This window comes from Bactrocera tryoni, chromosome 2 (assembly GCF_016617805.1).
Source record: "Bactrocera tryoni isolate S06 chromosome 2, CSIRO_BtryS06_freeze2, whole genome shotgun sequence".
In the NCBI taxonomy this organism is placed as follows: domain Eukaryota; kingdom Metazoa; phylum Arthropoda; class Insecta; order Diptera; family Tephritidae; genus Bactrocera; species Bactrocera tryoni.
In genome coordinates, this window is record NC_052500.1 from 26684792 (window position 1) to 26704216 (window position 19425).

The 19425-nt window shown below is 34.3% G+C and overlaps 1 long non-coding RNA gene across 1 annotated transcript; it reads left to right on the plus strand.

Annotated features, from left to right (window-relative positions):
- The first annotated feature begins 227 nt into the window (after positions 1-227).
- Positions 228-18623, plus strand: LOC120768561. Its single transcript, XR_005704776.1, has 2 exons — positions 228-558; positions 18491-18623. It is a non-coding gene; the product is annotated as an uncharacterized LOC120768561 (long non-coding RNA).
- Positions 18624-19425: the final 802 nt, after the last annotated feature.

A 19425-nucleotide genomic window follows, 5' to 3' on the forward strand; every position in this document is an offset into this window, starting at 1 on the left:
AAAGCCACTTTGAAAGTTTAAAAGCTCCCGCAAGTGGAGCTTAACGCACACAATCAGTTGTCACTCAGATTCCACTGCCTCCGGCTTCCAGCCGCTTCTTTGCTGCCTCCGCTGCGTTTGTTTTTGCTTTGCTTTTGCGTTTCTGTGTCTTTGTGCTTTTTCTCCGCTTTCTGGCACTTGCGGCACTCAACTGAGCAACTGAGGCGCGTAGCGTCGCGCGGATTGAATTTTTAGCAGTTCACTTGGTCGGTCGGTCGGCTGGTTTAGTTTGCCGCAAATATTGTTTGGAATAAGTTGTGTTCGTTTTCGTGCGTTCGATGTCGCAGCGGTCGACCAAAGCGATTCGCGTAAAGTGCGAAAACAGTTTTAACACTTAAAGAAAGCAAAACAAAAAAAGTAAATACAAATCGTGTAGAAATCTAAATTGAAATTTCGTACAAAGTTCGTTTTTGTTGGTGAACATAAGAATTTGTTGTTGATATTTGTGTGTCAAATTGTGCAATTTGTTAATATTTCAGACCAAAGAGCGCAACAGGAATTATTCCGAAAATTATCAAAGTAAGAACGACGTCCATCTTTGTTCGTTTGTTTTTGTTATTTTTGTTTGTGTGAAAGTACCACTTCGGAAATTAAAAGATGCAATGCTAAGCACGTTCTGAACCAGCAAAGCGATAAAGCAGCGTATGTTTGTACGTGTGTGTGTGTATGTGGTGCGAGCGTTTCGGTCTGCGCTAGTGTTTGTGCGAAAACTTTCAGACAGTTTTGCAGAAAGTTCAGCTTGTGTGAGTGTTTTCTTTTGTAGGCGTGCTTTGCAAAATAAAATGTCAAGTTCAAATTGAATTCAAATCAATTATTCAAACGTGAGCAGTGATTAAGTGAATTTTGAAGTGAAACATGTTGAAATAAAAGCAGCATACATGCAAACATATAGTGCATACATTCATACATACATATGTATGTAAATACAAAAGAAATTGTATAAAAAATTTATATATGTACATATGTACGTATATTTATATCGGTATATAAATAAATCCAGTACGTTAATTGTTTGCGAATTACAAAAACAGTAAACTGTTTCAGATTTTTGATTCTTTACACCAATTAAGTGAGCTATCCGAAATTAAAAGCTGTCTGTCCAATAAAGACGATCCTTGATTGCCAAAATATAAGCACTTGTTTATGTTAATCAGTTAAACAAACGTGGTTTTGTTGTTTTAAATTTAATAATGCATGCCATTACATGTTTTGTCTTGTTTTAAATGCAGGTCATGCACCTTCTTGTTGTGCACATGAGCAAAAAAGTTATTCAAAAACCGTTAAATTACAATTTTCCATATCGTGCTTGAAACAATGTGCACTGAAATATATAAAATAAGAGTTCAAACTAAAAGTCGTATTACTGAAAGTAAATTTAGCTTAAGATATAAGGCTGAAGAGTACTGTGGTCCAGCCAATTGAATATATTTTAAGCGATAAATATTGTATTTCTGAAAATAAATTCAACTACAGACATGAAGCTCGAGAAAATTTTCTGGATTGGTTTTTTTTTTCAGCGCAAAATCCTTAATATTTTTCTGAACAAACAAGTGTAAATCAAATTTTGATAAGAAATATACTTATGATTTTTTTCATAAAAGAAAGCAATTACTCGTGAGCGCCTCGGAAATAAGTTGCACTGTGGTGTCCCTCATAACACGGTGATGGTTCAATTGAAATCAAGAAATCAAAATTATATCGTTTGAAAATCGCTTTTCCCAGTTAACGCTGGAGTGTTTCGAAAATTTAATTTTCCACACTTTGAAGTGAAAAATTCGTGTTTTGCGAAAATGCGTTACTGCAAATCAAAAATATTACCAAATTTGAAATAAAAAAAAAAAATAAAAATTATATCGTTTGAAAATCGCTTTTCCCAGTTAACGCTGGAGTGTTTCGAAATTCGATTAAAATTTCTTTACCACAAATGAAAAATATTACTAAATTTAAAAAAAAAATTTTCCAGCATTACCTCGTAAATGTATAAAACTGTTGTTCAAAATCCCAAAGCGATCGGTGTGTAGTTTTGAAATTATAAGAGGCAACTACTTTGAAAACATGAGCTTTATGGAAAACGCTTTGAAGTTTCAAAACTTCTATCTAATGAAAAACATTCATATGATAGGTTTAGAAATATTCGTAAATTCGTAAACTTTGCCCCAAAACGAATTGAATTGAAATATTGACTTACTCATATTGAGTTATTATGCAATCGTTTAAGACAAATAATAAAATCAAAACAAAAAATTAAAAAAAAAATCGAAAAAAAATAAAAAAAAAATCGAAAAAAATGTAAAATAATCGAAGCCTTGAACTTAAACAATATTGTTGTGCAAAATTCAATTTATAGTTTCTCGCATAAGTCTCAAGGTCGAATGACTTAATTTGAAATATTTTCTCATCACTTCGCTATTATATAATGCAAGCTATTTAATTTTTGTATTTCCTATATTTTATTTGTCTGTTGATAATAGTGGGTGTCCAGTCGGTTAGACTATAAGTCGAAAATGTAGAAAGCAATTCTTTTTAACAGTTGTTGTTTTGGTAAGGCAATAGGTTAGGTTTGGTTAATCGGATAGTCAATAAGCATAAGCCACACATAGACCAGTTTTGTGACTTTGCGATACCAAAAGGTCGTACATAAGTAAGTATTTTAGAAGAACTTAGTTATTTAGGCTAGGATTTAGAATAGCACTCCTCGAAGTTAAAATGGGTATAGGCGGGTGAACGAGGTTATCCAGATTAAGACCTTATGTATACATTTTCTCGATTGAATAAACTTTTGAAAACATATCACTGATTGGAAATAGGTAATTTCCTTTCTACTTAGCCTAATAGAAAATAGAATCATTTGGAAGCACTTGCTTAAAGCAACATTGTCATAACAAAAATTTGGTACATTAGATTAGATTGGATAAGTAAATGAGAATTGCACCGCGTCCTAGGGTCTGTTATGCCCCCTCTTCCTAAGTTACAACGTTTCGTCAGCAAATTAATAATTTTCAATATACTGCTAGGAGCTATTGAGGCGATATGATCCTTATTTGAAAACCTGGATCCAAAGACCTTTATTCTGCGCCTACAGACTGCCGTCCAGTCAGTTAGAAGGTTTTCTGGAGTTTCAGACTCCAGGTTCCAAGTCGCAGAACCAGCAATTTGAACAAGAAGCTAGGCCCATGTTAAGTGCTTTTTGAGTTTTAAAATGTTTACATGTCAACGAATGAGTTTCAGACCACTGCTGACTGCGGCTCACTGCGCTCTGTACAGCCTATGTCTATTAACCGTAACACAGGATAACATGTTACAAAAACTTTAATTCCTGAGAGAGCTGTTAAAATTTTAATTTTTTCTGCCAAAGATACCATTGTCGAAAAAAATAGCTTGAGAATATTAAACATAAATTTCGGTTATTTTGCCTTTCGGTGTTATTTTTAGATGCTCGCTTCACCCAGTTAACTTATATCACTTAATTTTATCCTTTAATACGTGCATTCATTTTTTAAATAAGTGCTAGATCCGTACATATGAAATCCCGCCCTTATCGCTATAAATTCAAGCAGGCAACGCACTTGGGAGAAAAATGAGCAAGTCTCAAATTATGTCATTTTTGCCGGAATGAAGTTGGAATTTATTCGGTTAAAAACTGAAATAATATTAATCTAATCTTTTTGGGGAATGGTTTTAGTCATTCTAACGACAAACAGTCCCACTTTTTTTCGATGTGTCAATATAAGTAAATTATTCATTGAAGGAACCCAATTAAGAGGTGGCATGTAAATGCGCTGTTTCTTGATATCTGTCAGCGTAACTTTTTGCATGGTTTTCTTGATTGGCGAAACAATAGACCCATTAGCAATAAATCAAGTACGATTCGGGAACAAGGATCTAAAGAAACAGTTGACAGGTTTAGTAGTGCTCAGGAAATATTAAGCACTGCTTGAAATAAGGGTTAGATTTCATACTAAAAGCTCAATGTTGAATCAGATATTGAGAAAATATACTATTCTGCAGTGATAAAAATGTGGAATATCTTGAGCTAACCGTTTCGGTACCAAATGCAACAAAAAAAAATTTAGACAGAAGAAAATTAAACTGGTCAAATCTTATGTTCCAAATGCTCCGACGTTTAGAATTCATAAATAATTTCTACATTCTTTTAACAAAGCCTGCTTTTTACGTAAGAACCCACAAAAAATTTTAACTCATATGACACTCCATTAAATATTTTCTTAATAAAGACTAAACTATAAATTTGTAAAATGGCTGTTAATAACCTCAAACGTGCTGTAACACAAAATATTTACTCTCAAATCACCTTGCATTGGCCATGTTGTTGTAAAGCTAAACCGCATAAGCGTGTCTACATCTATAATTGACCTTTAACAAGCTGCAGCAAAGAAGCGCCCGCTATCAACTTATCACGAAAGTGCAAAACCTTTCTTCAACAAATGCATAAATTCTTCCGCGAGTGAAAACACATGGCGAATAAATAATAAGCTAGTCGAGTACACTGTGGAATTTTGTTTACTTTAAGTCACGTGCTGCCAAGAATAACTTGTCGTAGCTCAAACTGACTGTCTGTCAGTCTGTCTGTCGTTGAAAGTGTGCTTTTAATTGTCCACGCATTATTTGCTGTATTGTTGTTTGATTTATCAATTAATTGCTCACTTGCCAAGGTTTAACTGATAGTTTGCATTGTTGTTGTGGTACGAAGTGAAAATTATTTCGAATTTCACCGACTTTTTCGGACGCGTTGAAATTGTAAATGTTTATATTTATGGTTTTGGTTTCTATGGGCTCATACAAATGTGCATTTTGATTTCGATTAGGAAAATTATTGCAAAATGTCCGATTTAGGCGACTGGTGTAATTGAAAGTGAGAGAATTACGCTTTTTTGTAGTGAGAAAGTGATTTGAAAAGTAAAAGTTTTTATAGTTTATATTTTTTGGCTAGGTTAGGGTTGAGCGGTTTCCCAAGCGTGGTGTGGTGGATTAGTTTTATAAACAGATATCAGTGTTCTGCGATAGCAGAGAAAATAGGAAATAAAACGATATATTTATTCAATTAATCATTTCTCTAGAGTGATTTTGTATAGGTTGGACAATATTGTGGGTTCCTCGGGTAAAAAACAGCCTTTTTTCAATATTTTTTTTTCATATAAAAAATGAAATATTTTGTTCTCAAGGCTGCATCTCCAAAAATATTACTCGGATCAACTTAATTAAAATTTAGGACAATATTCTAGAGGTATTGTAGAATTTAATAAGACAATAAAAAAATCGATTTTTTTAAACCCGTAAACCCATATACGAGGTATGACAATTAAGTAATGAGACTGATTCCATAAAAACCGTATATTTGAAAATTATTCTACTCTCGTCACGGCCGCCTGGATGTCCGTAATCGACTCAAAATGAGTTCCTTTGAGCACCGAATTCTTTGTGGACGATTCCACGGCTATCAAAAAAGGCAATAATGATCGTTTTCACCTTCGACGTGCTCATACGAGCTTTTTTCGGGCGGGGGCGCGCGGAAACAACCATTGTAAGCCTGGGCACGATTAAGAGCACTATCACCATACACTCTTACAATTTTAGCTACGTTTCCGAAGCTGTTTCGCCCAATCTGGCGCAAAATTTTATCGCGACGCGTTGCTCTTGATTTCGTTTTTCCATCTTCGTGACGAGCTTTAAAACCCACTCAACTTGACGCAACAGGCGAACTGAACAAGCTAGAGCGATGGTACATATGTATATCAATGGAGAGGGGAGGGATGCCGGAAAAAGAGAAAGGGAATTTCAAGGTCACAGGTTTACCACAGGTTTAATTGTCAAACCTCGTAACCCAGTAAGATCAGTAGACAACTATTGATAGTATAATTGCTCTTTTTGATTAGGGGCTCTTTTTCGAAATATAATTCTATATCTAAGAATTGGCAGAAATTGAAAGCTTCTTTGCTTTCAATTTTTTTTTTTTAATAATTTTTAAGCGATTTATTTGTCGAAGAAATGATGTCATGGAAATTTTTGTTTTGCTTCTTCTCAGCAGCTCTCTATCAACTTCAGTTTCAGACTGCCTGACTATTGTAGCGTTTCTCGAGGGGTAGATTTACTGCGCCGAAGTGCAGCCTTCGTCAGATAAGTGACTATCTACTCCTATTTCTAGTTGAATAGTTTTTAACAGGCTATTGCCCGATTTGAATACTTACATATAAGATTGGATCGGATCTAGCAGTTCAATTGTATGACTTCACAAAGAACCGGATATGCTTGTAGTATTCTAAGTGAGATCTTTAGATCCACCATCGAACCAAAACTGACTTAACCTGTCAGTTGTGCCAATTTATCATGACTTCCTTCAGTTGTCTGAGCGAATTTTCGCAACCATACTATAAAGCGAGATCAACATAATACTTAACATGATTCTCTATGAAGCGAAAATGCGCTTCCTTTCTCTTAGGAGTATATATAAGGTTATGAAGGTCATGTGTATAAATGCTTTACTTTATAACTACTAAGTTAGGTTAAACCAGCTAATTCAAAATTTTGAGGTTACACTAACAAAGGTAATCAGTTTTGAATACAGAAAAACACTTTAGTTGGAACTCATGTGTAGAGAAAGCGTCTTAAAGCAAGCTACACTTCCAGATACCCGTTGATGACTCATGCCCAGCTCTTGACCGATGCTACGGCTGCTAGTATGCCGGTCTCTTTCGACCAATTCAGCGATTTTATCGCAATTTTCGACGACAGGCCTTCCGGAGCGTGGCGCATCTTCGACCACCTCTACACCAGAACGAAAACGTTGAAAACATCGTTGTGCGGTGGAAACGGAAACTGTATCGGGTCCATAAACTGCACAAATTTTATTGGCGGCTTGAGATGCATTTTTGCCTTTATCGTAGTAGTACTGTAAAGTATGCCGTATTTTCTCTTTATTTTGCTCCACGCTATAACTCACGAACGACTTAAAAGAAACGACAATCAATCAAACACGTGTTAGCGCGTGAAATGAGCTTTCCAAAAAGGTATCGCATGACCCGATGTGACGAATAAAACTAGAACTACGCGCTTTCAGCGCCAACTAGCGAAAATACCGCAAGACTTTTTTGACAACCTATTACATAAAAAGGAACGTCTAGATGTTCTACAGTTAAACTTTTTCTTTTTAAATACTATAGAGGAAATGTTTACTAAGTTTTCTCTTCTATATATTTTTGTAGATACTTTTTTAATTTTTTCAACTTTCATGATTTGCGGAATCTAAAAATTGCGGCTGTGGCTGCACATTTCCTGGATATCATTTAATTTGTTTTGCTTGCAGCAACTTACCACTCACTCTGATTTGAAATTAATCACAAACCGCGCTTTCTTGCTCTAAATTTGGGTTAAATTTGGTTTTGGTTTTCTTTACAACATTTTGGTTTCATTTTTGTATTGTGAACGTTCTGCTGATACTTTCATGCAAATTGAGAAATGTTATTTATTTGATTTAATTGCAAACCTCGTGAAATCGTAATCCGAAATTTCGCCTTCGAATGGCGCACAAATTATCTTCACCGTGTCGATTAGAACAAACGCTTCGCTTCTTGATATTTATTAATAAATTTATTTTGCACCTACAGAAAAAAGGGTGTTTCGAAGTTCTCTATTTAAAAAAAAAAAAACCCAGAAACTTCTAATTTAATGGCGAAGTCTAACGATACGATATCACACGATTTTGGTGGCCAATCGAAAACCCCAAAACGTAAAACTATCTGCTCACGGTTCTCTCAATAAATCCATTAATTTTTGCGATGTTTGGAAAGTGGCGCAGACTTGTGGCAACTAAATGTCGCTGAAATCACAAGCTTCAATTTCAGACATCAAATATTCGGTTATCATGATGCGATAATGGTCGCGATCGACGTAAATTGCGCCAAGTCGTTCCATATGTCATAAAGATGAACGATTTGTAAAGGTTGTTCAGACGTAAGCCTTTCCATGATCAAATGCACTAATGACGCGTGATCTGTCAGAAAAGGCTACTGAAAACAAATATCTATACTAGAGTGAGTCAAAAAAAAAAATTTTTTTTTTCGTTTCGTACTCGGAAAAATAGGTTCCTAGGCACCTCTAAGAAAGCCTCTCCAAACATGAGTTTTTAATTGTAACGGGAAGGTCCTCCTACATACAGTTTTCTATTTTTTCTTATTATCAGATAGAAAAATTTATATCTCGCTTCCAACTACTTGAAAAAATATCTTGTTAATTAGGTTTTGTAGGAAATTGAATGCTCTAAAATATGGTCTCTCATGATTTTTTCGTAAACCCAACCGTTTAAAAGATATTAACGGTTGAAATTTGATTATTTTTGGGAAAATTTTTTATTTTTTATGAATTTTACAACTCAATGAAAAAAAATTATTATGAATGATGAAACTCATAATTTTGTAGGAAATTCACTGCTCCATTTTATCCTATGATTTTTCGATTAAGTTAAGCGTTTACGAGATATTCAAACATCAATGCATATTAAGGTGGATCAAAAACAAATTTTTTTTTTTCGTTTGATACTCTGAAAAATAGGTTCCTAGACACCTCAAAGAACCTTATTCATAATGATTTTTTTCATTGAGTTATAAAATTCATAAGAATTGAAAAATTTTTCCAAAAGCAATCAAATTTCAACCGTTAATATCTTTTAAACGGTTGGGTTTGCGAAAAAATCATATCAGACCTTTTTTGTAGAGCATTCAATTTCCTGCAAAATCCAAGGAACAAGCGATTTTTTCAAGTAGTTGGAAGCGAGATATAAATTTTTCAATCTGATAATAAGAAAAAATAGAACACTCTATGTAGGAGGACCTTCCCGTTACAATTAAAAACTCATGTTTGGAGAGGCTTTCTTAGAGGTGTCTAAGAACCTATTTTTCCAAGTACGAAACGAAAAAAAAAAAATTTTTTTTAATCACTCGAATCTATACTTAGATCACCCGTTATATGCATATTCTCTCTAGCGCGAAAATTGCAAAGCGAATCGAACGTGCATAATTTGACCACAGCCAAGCGCAAATCGATGAATGCGGAAATTAGCTTATTTGCGTTAATTATATTAATGAGCACATTAAATCAATTATTAAATATATACCGTTAAAATAATTGGCATAAAGTGATTTTGGAATAGTAAGACAATTTAAAAATTGAAAAATTAAAGAACAAATAAAAAAAACAAGCGCGGATAAGCGTTAGCTATGAAATTAATTTTCAACCATTTTTCCCATTTGAAACTTTCAAGCTTCTATGAGTCCAATAAAATCATAAACTTTTTAACCCACAGTTTACACCTTCCGTTTTCTGGTACACTACCTACTTCTCAACACAAACATATGTATCTAAAATTAAGTAAACAAAAATTATTTGGTAACAACCTGACTGCCTTAGTTACCAACGTCTTATCACTGAATTTCGGTAATATTCAGTTTGATAAAGTTTTAAATTTTATTGATATTTTCCAATTGCAAATCCATTAACAAATTTGTACAAAGAAAAACTATTACAAAATACGCACATTATTCTCTTTTGACTCAGCTTTCTTATCAGCAACTGTAGTTTGAAGTGAACAATGGTCGTACAAATGTATTTCTAATCTCTTTCTTTTGCAGTGGTGCGTCACTTTTCTTTTAACATTTGTTTGGTATATTTTTTGTTGTTGTGTGTGTGGGCGTTAGCATTTTATCGCTTTATATTGTGATTGATTTTCCGAAAATACTTTTGTTTTCGGTTTTAAAGTACTAACTGTATGTGACATTTGACATATTGTGGGTGCACTTGTACAGTTAAATACAGATATGCACTGTATATTATGAATAGTATGTATGTATATATGTATATATATGTATGTATGTTTATAGTATATATGTACACTTGTTCCAATATTTGAAATTAATTAATTATTTTAAATAAGTTGACAGCTCGATTAACGGTAAGCGCTCGTCGCTTCATTCATATGTGTATTGGCATATTTGCTTTGGTACATACATACATACATATGTATGTACACATATTACATATGTACATACATATGTACATATGTATATACGTAAGAAAATATGTATGTATGTATATAATTATTACGAACAGTTCGGCAAGCCCTTCTTAATTCATTAAGGTGGTATTCTGGTTTGGAAATTCGTAAAAAATCCATTTTGTTTGCATATTTATAGTATGTATAACCCTTCAAGAAAATGTCCCTGAGAGAATTTTTCGAAATTCAAATTATTTTCCGAGTTATAGCTCATTTTGTGACTCCGACTCCGACTGCGCGCGATTAGTTTTCAAACTTTAAACTCGTTTTTCTAATAACTACTTTTCTAGAAACGGTGTGCATGATATCTCAAGTTCTACTCAACCGATTCGCATGAAATTTTACATAGAGCTTTCTTATATATTATAGTATCGCAGTACGAAGAGGTTTCGAAAGATTTTTTTTTTTATTTTTAAAAAATTCCGAACCACAACAAAAACGCAAAATACAAAACTTTTTTTTCAAACCTCCACCATTTTGTAAAAATTTTTTTTTCAAAAACGTTTCGTAGTGCGATAACTACACTTTTACTCTTCACGGATTTCGCATAAATTTTAATTTTAGGTCATGGAAAGGATTTATATCCAACACACCAGGACAAGCTATTGTTTCATCAGTCTCCATTTCGCCGACCTGCAGTTTTTTATACTCTCGCAACAATGTTGCTAACGAGAGTATTATAGTTTTGTTCACATAACGGTTGTTTGTAAGTCCTAAAACTAAAAGAGTCAGTTATAGGGTTATATATACCAAAGTGATCAGGGTGACGAGTAGAGTCGAAATCCGGATGTCTGTCTGTCCGTCCGTCTGTCCGTCCGTCCGTGCAAGCTGTAACTTGAGTAAAAATTGAGATATCATGATGAAACTTGGTACACGTATTCCTTGGCTCCATAAGAAGGTTAAGTTCGAAGATGGGCAAAATCGGCCCACTGCCACGTCGACAAAATGGCGGAAACCGAAAACCTATAAAGTGTCATAAGTAAGCCATAAATAAAGATATTAAAGTGAAATTTGGCACAAAGAATCGCATTAGGGAGGGGCATATTTGGCCGCAATTTTTTGGAAAAGGGGTCGTGGCCTCGCCCCCTACTAAGTTTTTTTGTACATATCTCGGAAACTACTATAGCTATGTCAACCAAACTCTACAGAGTCGTTTTCTTCAGGCATTTCCATATAAAGTTCAAAAATGGAAGAAATCGGATAATAACCACGCCCACCTCCCATACAAAGGTTATGTTGAAAATCACTAAAAGTGCGTTAACCGACTAACAAAAAACGTCAGAAACACTAAATTTTACGGAAGAAATTGCAGAAGGAAGCTGCACCCAGGCTTTTTTTAAAAATTGAAAATGGGCGTGGCCTCGCCCACTAATGGACCAAAAACCATATCTCAGGAACTACTAGACCGATTTCAATGAAATTCGGTATATAATATTTTCTTAACACCCTGATGACATGTACGAAATATGGGTGAAATCGGTTCACAACCACGCCTTCTTCCAATATAACGCTATTTTGAATTCCATCTGATGCCTTTTCTGTATAATACGAGTATATACATTAGGAACCAATGATGATAGCGGAATAAAACTTTACAAAAATATGGTATTTAAAAAATATGTAAATGACGTATAATGAAATCTCGATTATCACTTTATCATGCGAGAGTATAAAATGTTCGGTGACACCCGAACTTAGCCCTTCCTTACTTGTTTTATTATATTATTTATGCTTTTTGTATTCTTATAATATCAATAGAAAGCATGTAAAAAAATGGATACTCAAAATAATTTTTTATTTTTTTTTTATCGCGTCAAAAAAAATACCTAAAATTCGGACTTCTAAACCAGAATACCCCCTTAAAATGCAATTTTCAAGGTTTAGAAAAGCCATGCATACATAAATCTATATACAAGTATGTACATACATATGTATGTGTGTGCACGCAAAGTATTTAGCGTCATCAATCTCAGTGTCATTGTCAATTTTGATTTCGATTTCGTTTTTATTGTGTATTTTTTTTTTTGCTTTTCACCCTAAAATTCCGTGATAATTTATCAATAAAATGTCAGGTTAATATCTGTGGGCTTAGAATTATTTATAATATGACAAATGGTTTTTTTTTAATTTTGTTTTATAAATTTATTCACATGATATGTGTTAACTTAGTAGTTGAAAAGTCATCTATTAAATTTACGGCGTAATTTTTAATTGTACGGTAAGTTAGGATGTAGTGCAAAACGTATGCCATCTTTCATTAATACCTAAATTATATCGACAACACAGTGGTGGCGCGTTAATTATAATAGATTTTTTGGTTGAATATTTATTTATTTTTTTGTTAGTTTTATCAACCTTTTTTGGAAAAATTTTTTTCGAAAAATTAACCAAAAATGTAGAAAATTGGATTTGTTGGATTTTAAGGAAAATATAGTAGTTCGTGGTCAAAAAAAAATCTTATAACTGCAGATTTCACATTTACGACAAGTTTTAGAACACTGCGACAATTAAAAAAATATTAGCATATTCCATTTAGCTCAAACCATGCGTTATTTTTGAGAATTTAACCTTTTTAGACTGTAGAGGGGCGTGAAGAGAGCTTCAAATGAAGTAAGCTCCATTAGAATTTTACTTTAAGGATGCCAAATATTGTCGTTAGCGAAGTTTTAACTCTTATTCGTGGTGTTCGCATTGATCTTAGGCAATAAATGACCTGTCGGACCACTTTCGAAGGGTTAATGGAATTTTTTGAGATTATTTTATGGACAAAAATAAAACTGGGAGTTTCCAGCAGTTCGAAATTAAGGGTGATTCATTTCGAGGTTACCTACTTTTTTAGAGAAAACAAAAGAAACTTCAAATTTAATGGGGAATGTTTATTATCATTCCAAAGAATATTTTTTGGCATTTATTTTTTTTTTAATTATATCTTTCGAATGTTGGCCGCCCGTCTCAGATGGTAAATTCGTTGACCCAATATTCGATGACTCGTTTGAGCATTTCCTTTGGTAACTGGCGTATGGCACGCGCGATGTTTTGCTCCAAGACCTGAATCGAGGCGGGATTGCTTTAGACTTTACATATCTTCAAGGAAAGAATCTAACGGTGTGATAACACACAATCTTAATGGCCAATCGACCGGCCCAAAACGTGAAATTATCTGTTCGCCGAGATCATGCACTTCAATTTCAAACATTAAATAGTCGGTTGTCATGGCGTGATAACGGTTGCCATTGTCGGTTCCGTTCTCACCGGCATAATTTTTGAAGATATATGAATCGATGAATCCACCGGCCCACAAACCAGGCCAAACCGTTTTCCGTATGAAATGGTAGCTCTTGAATCTCTTCATGTTGCTCTTCGTCCCAAATGCGGCAATTTCGCTTGTTTACATATCCATTATTCTAGAAATGAGCTTCATCGCTGAACAAAATTTGGTTCTTCTTAGAACTTTTCAAGAGGACATAGAGCGAAATGTGGCTTGGGAAGGTCGAGCGGCTGCAGCTCGTGTACAAGCAGTAAGTTTAAGATCTCGACATAAAAATAACAAAAATAATATGACAGCTTGATATAACTCCCGCGTCAACTGTGAAAAAAACTATTGGAAAAAGTACCTCTACTTGGACCGCCCATTGTAAAAAATCGCAATCTATTCATCGTCTGTAAAAATTCTACATTACTAAACCATAATTTTATTTTTTTGAGACCTGCGATTTGTATACGTATAAACAGGGTCTATTGAAATCCACTTTTACGAAATCACGCGCCCAATTTGTATGCACCTAAGTAATGTACAAATGTCCGGACAGACACGACTCATCAAAACGCTGACATGGTGCTTGATTTGATAAAAACATTTGCACGATGTTGATTGCTGAATTACATGCAAGGGGAAGAGGTGTGGGGGTAATAGCGGCAACGATGCGACCATTGAGTTATGACGGCGTGATGAGAGTGTGAACAGATTAGACAAAGTGGGGCCGAGCCACCAGCGAGACAGCCGGAAAAGTTAATCACTGCGCAAATTTAGCAGAAGCACATATTTACAACAAAACATATGTATATGTATACATACATACATATATACATATGTGTGTAAATAAATGTAGAAGCAAGCGCTGATTTTGATAACAAAATATTTACGTTTGCTTCTGCACCCTCGCCTCTCCTTACCACACTCTGCTTGGCAATTTTAAAATTTACGTAAAATTTCAAACGACAACAACAGCACAACAGCAACGCTGATATGAAAAGGTGAGCTTAAAACTGTCAACTGTGGAATATGCAAATTATATCAATTTATCGCTGCTGACGCTAAGCCGCCAGCGTGAAAATTCGGCTGCTTTTGGCCGGGACACGATGATAACATGCAACAAGTTGCTCGTTGCGAAATCTCTCGCCTGAGGGCCACGATAAATTGAAAGTCATTTAGATTGTATGCAAGTTTGTTTGTATGTACTTTGATGGTTTGTATGTTTGCTTTAGACATAAATGCATGTTGTTTGTTTGCATAAATTTGATTTTTCTTTTGAAATCGTTTCGCCAAGGGTACGAATTCGAAATGATAAACTTTGCTATTACTGACTTAGACATATAAATTGCGTAATCAAACTTTAATATTTTGTATGTTAGCAAAGTGATGAAGTGTCATTAGGATTCTAACCCAAAAACAATAAATTAAATGCCTATTAAATTTCTTTTTTCAAAAGACAGTATTTTGGTTTCACCCTTCAACAAGCCGTATTTAAATAGGTTGGTTGTTAGTTGATAGATATTGGTTAGTCGAAAAAGTCTTTTCGTATTTCTCACCAAACTTCAACTAATTTTTTTATATTTATAATGAACTTTAGTGAACCAGATACCAAGTACCATTTTGGTCAATCACTTTTTGCCATTTTTCATCTGGAGACATTATTCCATCAGTGTAAAACTTTTCTGGTTTCTCGGCGAAACTGCGACAAGTAATTCTACCAGGCTTATCTTGAAGCCAACTCTACTCCATTAAGAGAGTTCTGCATTGACCGAAACAAATGGTAGTCTGATGGTGCATGGTCAGGGCTATGTGGTGGATTAATTTTTTTCTTCTTTTTTCTTCCCAGCCAAGCTCTACCAGTTTTTGCCGAGTCATCAAAGATATGTGTAGTCTAGCATTGTTCTGATGGAAGACGAAGCCCTTTCTATTGATCAGTTCTGGCCGTTTTATTTCAATTGCTTGCTTCAATCTCATCAGCTGTTGGCAGTAAATGAAGAATCAATCGTTCGACCAGGCTAGAGCAGCTCATATTGGATGATTCCTTTCAAATCCCACCAAACGCTTAGCATAACCTTTCGTGGCGTCAATCTTGGCTTTGCGACCATTTGTTGAGCTTTACCACGCTTGGACCATGATCTTTTTCGTCTCCTGTTTCCATTTTAGTGGTAACAGAAGACTGAAATGGAAACAGGAGACGAAAAAGATCATGCTTCAAAAAAGAACACGCTTCAAAAATAGTTCGATTTCATTTCGTTTCAGCAAAGAATCGCAGATGTTAATTCGGTCCATTGAATTTTTCACAGACAATTCATGTTGAACCCAAATATCGAGCTTATTTTTGTAGCCTGCCTTTTTTAAATGATTCAAAACCATTTGTTGATGAATGTTAAGTTCTTTCAGCGATGTCATGGCTGCTTATGTGACGGCCTGGTCAATCTTTTCCATAATTTCATTGACTTCTTAGGCCATAGATCGACCAGAGCGAGCCTGTTTTATGTTTCATACAATTTCTGAATTTGTTTTTTCATTTATGAACACTTAAAATAATATATTTTTACTCATAATCCTTGCATTCAAGTAAATCTTCTGCTTTTTCGCATAATACCGACTTTTCGTAGTTGAAACATACGTCCCACCCTGTAATGGACCCTCACAAGTGTCGATATTATAGTTGGTATTTATTGTATTGTAGCAGTAACATTTGCACATATGTACATATTTATATTGTATTACTTTTACTGTTATTTTCATTTATTTTTCATTCTTCCTCTTTTTACTATTCATTCATTACAACACTTATAAAAAGCAAATAAAAGGCGAAAATAAAAATATTTTATTTTGTAAGCGTTTTTCGCAGTTATTATAGCCTATAAATCTGTTTCTTATCTTGACTCCACACTTTTCATTCTCCCATATCGTTGGAGTCGCTGTGTAAGTCGCTTGTGAGACGAAAAATAAAATAATGAATTGGAATATTTATTGACGCGACGCACAGCAAACTAAAGAAAACGCAGAAAACTGGCGGCAGCAAACTCTTTACAGTCAGCGCTGAGACTTTTTTGCACTTAAGAAGCAATAATTGAGGATTTAGTGTTCGAACGAAGGTGCCATTTCGATTTCGGTTCATGTTAAAGAGTTTACGAAAAAGAAAAATAGAAAAAAAAAAGTTTAAAAGAAGTTTTTAAAGTTTGTCATGGTGTGTGTTACTCACTCAATAAGGAAATTTCGAAGACCCTATACAATATACATAGATATATAGTTATATATGTATGTATGATTAGCGGTACGAGCTGAGTTGATTTAGTCACATTCGACTGCCAGTATACATACATATATGGGAACTAGTCGCTCGGTTTTTGAGATTTCGATACGAAAATTCGCATATGTGCTCTTTGCCCCAAGAAGCTGCTCATTTGTAGAAACCGCTATTATTGGACAACTATAACATATGTATATGTAGCTGCCATACAAACTGTACGATCGGAAGCAAGTGCTCGTATGGAAAACTTCTTTATTTGACGAGATATCTACACAAAATTTAGCATGGAGGATTGTCCAAGCCCACGGTATAATTTGCAAAGAAATCGTTCAGATTGGACCACTATACCATATAGCTGCCGTACAATGTGAATAATCGGAATCCAGTTTTTGTATGGAAAACTCTTTGATTTGATGAGATATCTTCGCGAAATTTGGCGTAGATTATTGTCCAAGCCAGCGCCTTAGTATCTGAAAAAAGTTTCCACATCGGATCACTATATCATATAGCTGCCATACAAACCGAACTATCAAAATCAAGTTCTTGTATGGACAACTTTTTTATTTGAAGAGATATTTTCACAAAATTAAGTATGGATTATTGTCCAAGGCAACGCTATAATATCTGAAAAAAAGTTTCCAGATCGGAGCACTATATCATATAGCTGCCGTACAAACCGAACTGTCAAAATCAAGTTCTTGTATAGACAACTTTTTTATTTGAAGAGATATTTTCACAAAATTAAGTATGGATTATTGTCCAAGGCAACGCCATAATATTTGAAGAAAGTTTTCATAACGGTTCACCATAGCCTATAACTGTCATACAAATTGAACGACCAAAATTAAGCTTTTTTATTTGTGAAGGGTATTCCAGTTTCGGTGCAAACGAAGTTAACTCATTTTCTTGTTGTATTTATATTTTGGTGTAAATTAAATACTTTTTTATATTTTTATTAATTTTTTATTTAATTTTTCAGAGGCTTTTCAAAAGCTGCTGAGTCACTTTACTAATTTCTAAATGTTTAAGGGATCTTTTTGGGGTGCGACTACCATTTCGTTTTCGCTCGGACACTTGCCTATGTATTTATTTGTATTTTCTTATTTTTTATCTTCTTATTTATATACTCGTATCTACACCATCATCAATATAAGTATAAACATAACCCTTAGCGTACGCTAAAGTTTGCCGAAACGCTTGCTAAATTATTTTAGTTTCGCTTTTGTCTTCTCCTAATTTCTTGGTTGAGTTCAGTCAGCAAAATTTTCTGACTAATATTGTTGTTGTTGTTTGTTTTTCACGGTGAGTTGACAGGCGACCAACTGATTTGGTGCCAGTGAGTCTGACGTTGATTGCGGTGCTCAGTGCTCGCACACCCGAGCAATAACACCTCAAATACATATATACACACATACACAGCCACATATACAGACATCTACACAAAAAATACTCACATTTTTCCGAGCATCTAACAACCTCTCTCCATGAATCATGAAGCTCGTTCGAATTATGGAAATTTTAATAAATTTTATTAAAGCTATAAAAAGTCAGTAAAAAATGCAAAAAAAATAACAAATAGTGAGGGAAATTAAATTGAACGGATGCAAAGTGAACCGACATACATTTATAGGTAGTGAAAGAAAAAAACAACAACAACAAAAATTGTATTTAAATGAGCGGAAGTGTTGAGTACTGTAAATTGTAAATTTAGTGGCGTGTTTTATTTATTAAAAATATTAATAATTGAACAATTTTTTGAATAATTTATTTATGTGCATATATGTATGTATGTATGTATATGCATCTGTATTGTATCTATGCTGCTTTGTGTGCTTGCTTACATTTGAATAAATAATTTAATATTTTATGCATAAAGAATAGCATAAAACCGCACTAGTTGCAAGAAAAAAGTAAAAATACGAAATTACATATGTTTACGAACACATACACGCTCATAACTACATGAGTGTCAGAATAGCCAACCAGGCAATGCAAAAGTGAAAATCAAAAAGTGAAAAAATATTCAAGAGAAAAAAGTCAAATATTGCAACACCAAAATAGCCAGTCGCTGTTAAGCAATAGCCAACAACAACAAATAACAACAAATAATTGAAAATCGTCGGTTTCGCATAGCTTTCCCGTCACTGGCGCTACCCCAAACAAGGAAGCGCGAGTGAAACCGCTGCCCAAATTAGTCAGCATTAATATGAAATAAGTTATAAAATCAAAATAAAGCGCAACAATAAAGTCATGCGGGCTTTGAAAGTGAAAACATTTAGTCACTAATCGTCATACTTATATGTCAAATTAATCCAAATATTGAAACCAAAAATTTTACAAAAATAATTAATAACAAAAAATTCCAAAAAATCACAAAAAAACAAAATTAAAAAAAATCACAAAAGAGAATTAAAAAAAATCACAAAAGAAAATTAAAAAAAAAAAACAAAAGAAAATCAAAAAATAGTCTCACTAACCCGTGATTAATACTACCAAAATATCTTATTAGTTAAAAAATAATTAAAAATACAACAAGCAACTATAGCAAATACCTACAAAGCAACCAAAAAGCAAGAAAATGTTGAAAATTCACATGCTGGAGCAGGTGGTGAACACGGAGAGTTCGCAGGATAACGCGCCACTGCCGAAAATGTCCTCATCCACGTCAACATCGCCAAAGCGCAGCGGCAGTGGCAGCGCTTGCAGCAGCGCTTGCAGCAGCAATGGACGCACGCCGACGGCTTCGGCTTCGTCATCACCGTTACATCATCATCCGGTGCCGGGCGTGCCGCAGCGTCAGATATGCGGCAG